Source organism: Bufo gargarizans, chromosome 2 (assembly GCF_014858855.1).
Source record: "Bufo gargarizans isolate SCDJY-AF-19 chromosome 2, ASM1485885v1, whole genome shotgun sequence".
Taxonomy (NCBI): Eukaryota; Metazoa; Chordata; class Amphibia; order Anura; family Bufonidae; genus Bufo; species Bufo gargarizans.
Genome location: NC_058081.1, coordinates 220,661,558 through 220,669,762, shown reverse-complemented (window position 1 = coordinate 220,669,762; position 8,205 = coordinate 220,661,558).

Sequence of the window (8,205 nt, the reverse complement as noted above, 5' to 3'; positions counted from 1 at the left end):
CAGCTATCAGTCTACAGCAGGGCATGGTGGGAATTGTAGTTTTACAACAGCTGGAGAGCCGCAGGCCAGCCCTGCATTAGTATTTCACACCTATCGATATCACACCTATGCCAGTCCTTAAAAGGACTTTTTTGGCCCTATTAGCTAGCGTTTGGTGTCCCTAACAGTCTGTTACTGCTCCACAAAGCAACCTCTCCCTACTCTGGCAAAACACAAAATTTAAAATGGCTGCCAGATCGGGTTCTGTTATAGGATGGGGGTGTGTACATGCGCTGAAACATCTCAATTGGCTGTGCTGTCACACCTGATGGATGTGTCATGGGTCAAAGTTCAGCGCAATGCAAAAGAATATGGCACATGCGAACATCGCCATATGTTCGCATGTTCAGCGAATCGCAAATGAGCAAAGTTTGCCACGAAACAACCACCGGCGAACTGCAAGGCCATCTCTAGTGAGTATAACTTCGAATTTATTTAGTTCCACCAACCACATACTAACACCCCCACTCCCCCTCCCTAGGTCCAAACGTGGATTTTATTCCAACCTGGAAAACATAGTAATTGTTACTATTTATCATGCTATTTAAATCCTTGTTAGAATAACAAGAGTTTACAGGTGTAGTTTGAATTGTTGGAGCAGTAGTTTCATAATCTCCGCTAGCCTCTTTTGAACTTTCATTCTGTAAATAATAGAAGCTGTGAGCCAACAGTTTACTGCTTTATTAGCAAGATGTTAATTATTTGATATTTGTTATCTGAACAGAAGTTTCAACACCAGTTTCAAGGTCAAACTCCTCGGATTCCCCACCAAGAAGATACATTGTTGATTATGAAATAGTTTTTAGAATATATATTTTTTTGCAATTATCAAAAGTATTACATGTACAGTCGTGGCAAAATGTTTTGAGAATGACACAAATGTTAGTTTTCACAAAGTTTTCTGCTAAACTGCTTTTAGATCTTTGTTTCAGTTGTTTGTGATGTAGTGAAATATAATTACACGCACTTCATACGTTTCAAAGGCTTTTATCGACAATTACATGACATTTATGCAAAGAGTCAGTATTTGCAGTGTTGGCTCTTCTTTTTCAGGACCTCTGCAATTCGACTGGGCATGCTCTCAATCAACTTCTGGGCCAATTCCTGACTGATAGCAACCCATTCTTTCATAATCACTTCTTGGAGTTTGTCAGAATTAGTGGGTTTTTGTTTGTCCCCCCGCCTTTAGAGGATTGACCACAAGTTCTCAATGGGATTAAGATTTGGGGAGTTTCCAGGCCATGGACCCAAAATGTCAACGTTTTGGTCCCTGAACCACTTAGTTATCACTTTTGCCTTATGGCACAGTGCTCCATCGTGCTGGAAAATGCATTGTTCTTCACCAAACTGTTGTTGGATTGTTGGAAGAAGTTGCTGTTGGAGGGTGTTTTGGTACCATTCTTTATTCATGGCTGTGTTTTTGGGCAAAATTGTGAGTGAGCCCACTCCCTCGGATGAGAAGCAACCCCACACATGAATGGTCTCAGGATGCTTTACTGTTGGCATGACACAGGACTGATGGTAGCGCTCACCTTTTCTTCTCCGGACAAGCCTTTTTCCTGATGCCCCAAACAATCGGAAAGAGGCTTCATCGGAGAATATGACTTTGCCCCAGTCCTCAGCAGTCCATTCACCATATTTTCTGCAGTAGTTCAATCTGTCCCTGATGTTTTTTTTTGAGAGAAGTGGCTTCTTTGCTGCCCTTCTTGACACCAGGCCATCTTCCAAAAGTCTCACTGTGCATGCAGATGCGCTCACACCTGCCTGCTGCCATTCCTGAGCAAGCTCTGCACTGGTGGCATTCCGATCCCGCAGCTGAATCCTCTTTAGGAGATGATCCTGGCGCTTGCTGGACTTTCTTGGATGCCCTGAAGCCTTCTTAACAAGAATTGAACTTCTTTCCTTGAAGTTCTTGATGATCCTATTAATTGTTGATTGAGGTGCAATCTTAGTAGCCACAATATCCTTGCCTGTGAAGCCATTTTGGCAATGATGGCTGCACGTGTTTCTTTGCAGGTCAACATGGTTAACAATGGAAGAACAATGATTTCAAGCATCACCCTCCTTTTAACAGGTCAAGTCTGCCATTTTAACCCAATCAGCCTAACATAATGATCTCCAGCCTTGTGCTCGTCAACATTCTCACCTGAGTTAACAAGACGATTACTGAAATGATCTCAGCAGGTCCTTTAATGACAGCAATGAAATGCAGTGGAAAGTTTTTTTTGGGATTAAGTTAATTTTCATGGCAAAGAAGGACTATGCAATTCATCTGATCACTCTTCATAACATTCTGGAGTATATGCAAATTGCTATTACAAAAACTTAAGCAGCAACTTTTCCAATTTCCAATATTTATGTAATTCTCAAAACTTTTGGCCACGACCGTACATTTCAGATTTTTAATGGTATGTTCTCATTGATAAATTCGGCGCAAAAAGGGTTGAAATCTATGCAAGTCTCTGCCCTCTATTGTTCTTTTTCATCCCTAAAGGTCAATTTTGGACTAGGGTCCAGTAACACGACTGTATGGCCACCGTGTCCAATGTTTATGGACACAAAATGCAGCTACGCTAAACAAGCCATGTAAACTCCTTATTGTGGTCTGCTAAATGGACATGGTGGCCAGGCGGTCCTATGAATGGACCCTTATGTCTTTCAAATGAATTTTACAGGAGGCTCCTGCATACATCTAAAGTTTTTTTGGTTTTGCATTTTAGTTTTTTCCTCCCCACATTCCAAGAGCCATGACTTTTTCCGTTCACCTAGCTCAGGGCTAGCCAACCTGCGGCTCTCCAGCTGTTGCAAAACTACAACTTCCATCATGCCCAGAGCCTACAACTATCAGCCTACAGCAGGGCATGGTGGGAATTGTAGTTTTACAACAGCTGGAGAGCCGCAGGTTGGCCAGCACTGACCTAGCTATATGAGGACTTATTTTTTGGTGGAACAAGTTGTATTTTTAAAGGCACCATTTAATTTGTCATGTCTTGTATTCAAAAATAAATGCGACCCTGGGAGTCAGTGGCAGGGCACAGGGAGATGGGCGCTTCCATTGTAAAAGCACTCATCTCCATAGTCATCTATATCGCCGTCCAAAGGGGAACGGGGCAGGGGAAGAGAGGCGTCTCCCTTCCCTGTTCCTCTGATAGGCTCCAGGCACTAGGCACTAGGCACCCATTATGGTGGGTACTATGGGGAAGGGGGGAGAGTAGTACTCTGGGGTCATCTACGGGAGGCACTAAGAAGGGGAATTTTATACTCGCAAATTATGGGGCACTATATAGGGACATTTTATACTGGTACATTATGGGAGGCACTAGTAGGAAGGGGGGAGAGGAGTACTATGTGGGTATTTACTGGGGGCACTATATAGGGGTATTTTATACTGGCACATCATGGGGGCACTATGGGGACATTAGCTCAACTGGGGGCATTAGCTCAACTGGGGGCATTAAAAGGGGGTATTTTTTGCACTGACTCATTATAAGGAGGCATTTTCGTACTGTCATTCTAAAAGGAGAATTATTACTACTGGGGGCATTATGGTGGGCTTTATTACTACTGGGGGTCTATGGGGAACATGATTACTAGTATGGGCACTATGGGAGCATTATTACTTCTAGGGCACAGTGGGGACATGTTGGGGGCACTGTAGGAGCACTATTACTACCATATGTGCTCTAGCAGAGAATTACTGCTATTGGTGGGACTTTTGGGAGCACTATTACTGTGGGGGCACCTTGGGACAGTATCAGCTTACCACAATTATTTTTGGTGTACGTTATGTTTACGCTATTAGTGTCAGGGGAACTATTTGCTGGATCGCAGTTATTTTAGGACACTGTATTCTAATAATTATTGTGTGGTACTAGTATTATCAGGAGGTTCATCTGTTTCTGCAGTATAATATTGGGGAGCACAGCGGCACAGTATTGGGGGTGGTAGGATGATTTGTCCAGATAATGAGATGATGGAAAAGTAGTAAACTAAGATTTTTTTTTTGTCAAACTGCAAAGATGAGAAATAGCTGAAAAATGGTGGTCTGGTCTGAAGGTCTGAAAGGAGAAGATGAGGAAAGAACATTTACATCAAAGGAGACATCACTGGATGTAAGAGGTATGTGGCGCTGTATTAGCCTGAATGTTCTGTAGTGATATATGTAATGTTAGGAGGGAAGGGGTTAGGTTGAGAAATTGATAAAAGTGGTGGAAGGGGCTCTTTTTCAATTTTCGTCTCAGGCAGAAGAAAGGCTAGGTGCACCCCTGGCTATAACGTTTTTAAATTTCCCTCCACAGAGTTGTAAGATAGTTTGATTTATGAGGGACGAACTCTACTTTTTATTGGTACCATTTTTGTGATACAGATGACTTTTTGATAATGTAACATAATGGTATTTAATTTTTTGGGGGAGAAAAGGTGACTAGTATCTGAAGTGGACTTTGATCCGAATTTCAGGAAATATTCAATTTGCCGCGGAACTGCGAGGCCTCTACTCTCAGGTGGATAAGGTGAGTATGTTTTCCCTTTTTCTTTTTAAAACCGGATTAACTCCTGTAAAATTTCAACATATGATCATCTAGAACAAAATAATATATATAAAAATATCTATCTATCTACAGTATTTATCTATCTATCTCATTCTATCTATCTATCTATCTATCTATCTATCTCTCCGTCTTTCTATTTGTAAGCATATATTATTGTCTCATTCTAGAACCTCTGGCCATTATATTGTTTGTATATAGTCAAGTGAACAATAAAAAACTTATTAAATGAAATTTATAATACCATTGTAAATTGAGAAGTGTCCCTGCTAGTCCAATCTTTCTATCCCAGCGTTTTATCTATGCAACGCTAGCAGAACGCATATGCATGGAAGCAGAGAGGGATTGTTGCAGTAGTCATTGACGAGGGAGTTTTTTGGGGTGTTAATAAGAAAGAGAGGACTGGCAGGAGGCAGATCAGTGATGAGAGGGAGTGGTAGGGGGAGAGACATCACTCTACAGAGTCGTGCTTCCTGTGAGATCCATAAGGCAGTGCGGCAGGAAGTGACATAGAGGGAGAGCTGCAATGTAAACAATAACGATCGCAGCATCAGGAACCCATAGGAGGGAAAAAAGACCAGGAAATCATCAGGGGAACCATACAGCTACATGTAAAGGTGATTGCTAATGTTATTTGCATGACTGTTTACGTTGATAATCCCTTTAAGTGTACAGCACTTCCGGTTACAGACCGATGAAATCAATGAAAAGGCTGCATCTCTTAACTGTGCTCCATTGCCTCTTAAAACAGATGATCGATTAATCTAATATTGATGGTCTATACTAAGGGTAGACCATCAATATTGTTATTTCTAAAACCCTCTTAACACGCTTTTATGAATTAGATTGAAGCAATGTTAATGGAGCACCTATAACATTCTTGATTTTCCTTTTTAAATTAAATACCCTGATCTGCTAGATGCCAAAGCTAAGTATCATTACTCTGTACTCCTCCTAGACCTGTCCTCTGCCTTCAACACAGTTGACCACTCTCTACTGTCTCATCCCTAGGCATCACAGACTTGGCCCTCTCCTGGATCTTCTCACACCTCATCAACCAAACTTGCAGTGTTTCCTGTTCACACACTAACTCCTTACCTTGTCCTCTCGCTGCAAGTGTCCCCATGACTTTTTTTTACCACTTCTTTGCTAATGACAAATTTACCTCTCTGGCCCTGATGTCGCTTCCCTGCTATTCCCAGGGTGTCTAACAGCTATATCTGCCTTCTTCTTTCACATTCTAAATATCAACAGGGAGAAAATGACTTTATCATCTTTCCGCCATGTCACTGAGTCCCATCCAACACCTCAGACCTACAATTAAAGTTAATGGCTCCATGCTTTTTCCAGTGTCACAAGTCCACTGCCTTGGCATAACATTTATGCCCTGCCTTTTAAACAGCACATCCAATCCCTTACCATCTTCTTCCTCCTGTAACTCAAAAACATTTCTTGTATCCGCTCCTTCATCAACCCTGAGTCAACTAAAATTCTAGTGCACAACCTCATCATTTTCTGCCTAGACAACTACAACTCTGGCTTTCCATCTAGCAGTCTTTTGCTCTTCCAATCCATTCTCAACTCTGCTGCTCGGTTAACTCACCGCTCTTATTGTTTCTCCTCCAACTCTCTTCTCTGCCAATGCCTTTACTGGCTCCCCGTTGCCTAGCGAATTCAGTTCAAAATACCAATAATGACATACAAGGCTGTCCAATTTCTCTGTTCCTTACATTTCTGACCTACTTTCCAGATACACCCCCACACGTAAACGCCAGTCTTTATATTACCTCCTTCTTTGATCTTCTCCTGCCTGCTCCTCATGCTATCATCTACAAGATCTCTCAAATCAATAAAACAAAATAGGGGCTAACCATCTAGCGGTGTATGGATGCGTGGGTGCTCCCATTTGCAGATTGCCCAATATCAGATTGAAACAGGTTGTAATTATACAATAAAACAGTCAGCCACTGAGGAAGGAGTTCAGCTGACATGTCTGGATTATTACATGCGTTCCTGGAGCACTACTTTGAGAGAAAATTATTTTTCTAATGACTTTTTTGATAGCCACAGCGTGCTACAATGTTTGAACTGAGAGTTTACATGTTAACTTGGACTGTCAAAGATGAGGAGGCCGCTGTTTATGGCCAACGCTGCAGCCCAGTGAAGCAGTGTAGCAACCCCCGCTACCTAAAGACAAGGGGATCAAGGACATCAGAGGAGTCGTGTAACCTCATCGTTGCCACTACCATGTAGATTTCAAATAGAGCAGGTAAATCTGTGCACCAAGAGGGGATAAGACGCATAACACATCCAATACAGGGAGCTGTATTTCTGCTACCTGCACTTACATGGAAAGAGACTATAATAATATTTTAAATATACATAGCTGCAACTAATGTGGTAATAAAGAACTTCATTGTTGGATATAATATAGACCCCAACTTGATGCATTCAAACAGGATGTATTAAATATAAGGGATATGCATATTATTACTGACTTTGATTAATTAATAACCACCTTTTTAGTCCTTATTTGTATTGCTTCAAAGTATCAGTTTATTATTTACTTAACCACAAGGGCCCCGTAGTAGTATTATATTTAACCACGTGTTAGGGCTGTATTGCAGCAACAGATTATCTGGCGGATTTTCTGACCAATCATTGGTCAGATGGCCAATTACACACACAGATCTTTTGTTATACAGACCAACTATTGGTCTGATTGGTCAGATAATCTGTTGGTGTAAGCCATCTGTACAAACTGCCAGAATGTTATAGTGCCCACTGTTTTATTTTGTAAGATTTCTCACATGCCTCCCCATGCTCTAGATCTCACTATGGTAGAATATCATGCTCTCTCCAATGTCAAAACTTTCAAAAGGAACCTGAAATCCTACCTCTTCAGGAAAGCTTACATCCTACAATAACTCGGCTGCCACTCTACAGCCATATGAGGAGCTTTTACCCTCATCTACTGTTTTCTTCCCCTCCCCTTGTAGATTGTAAGGCGTCTTTCACATGAGCGATACAGATTGGGTCAGGATACGTTCAGCAAAAAAAATTATGGTTTTGCATTTAACTTTGCATCAATTAAGGCTACTTTCACACTTGCGGCAGTGTGATCCGGCAAGCAGTTCCGTTGTTGGAACTGCCCGCCAGATCCACCGATCTGGATGTGACTGAAAGCATTTGTGAGACGCATCCGGATGCGGATCCGTCTCACAAATGCATTGAGAGAACGTATCCGTCTCTCCGCTTGTCATGCGGACAGACGGATCAGTCTTGTATCTTTTTTCACATTTTTACCAGTCTGCGCATCCGGCATTCCGGTATTTTGAATGCCAGATCCGACACTAATACATTCCTATGATCCGGCATTCAGGCAAGTCTTCAGTTTTTTTCGCCGGAGATAAAACCGTAGCATGCTACGGTTTTCTCTTTTGCCTGATCAGTCAAAAGGACTGAACTGAAGACATCCTGATGCATTCAGTTCAGGACCAGAACGTTTTTTGGTCTGAGAAAATACCGCAGCATGCTGCGCTTTTTGCTCCGGCCAAAAATCCTGAACACTTGCCGCAAGGCCGGATCCGGAATGAATGCCCATTGAAAGGCATTGATC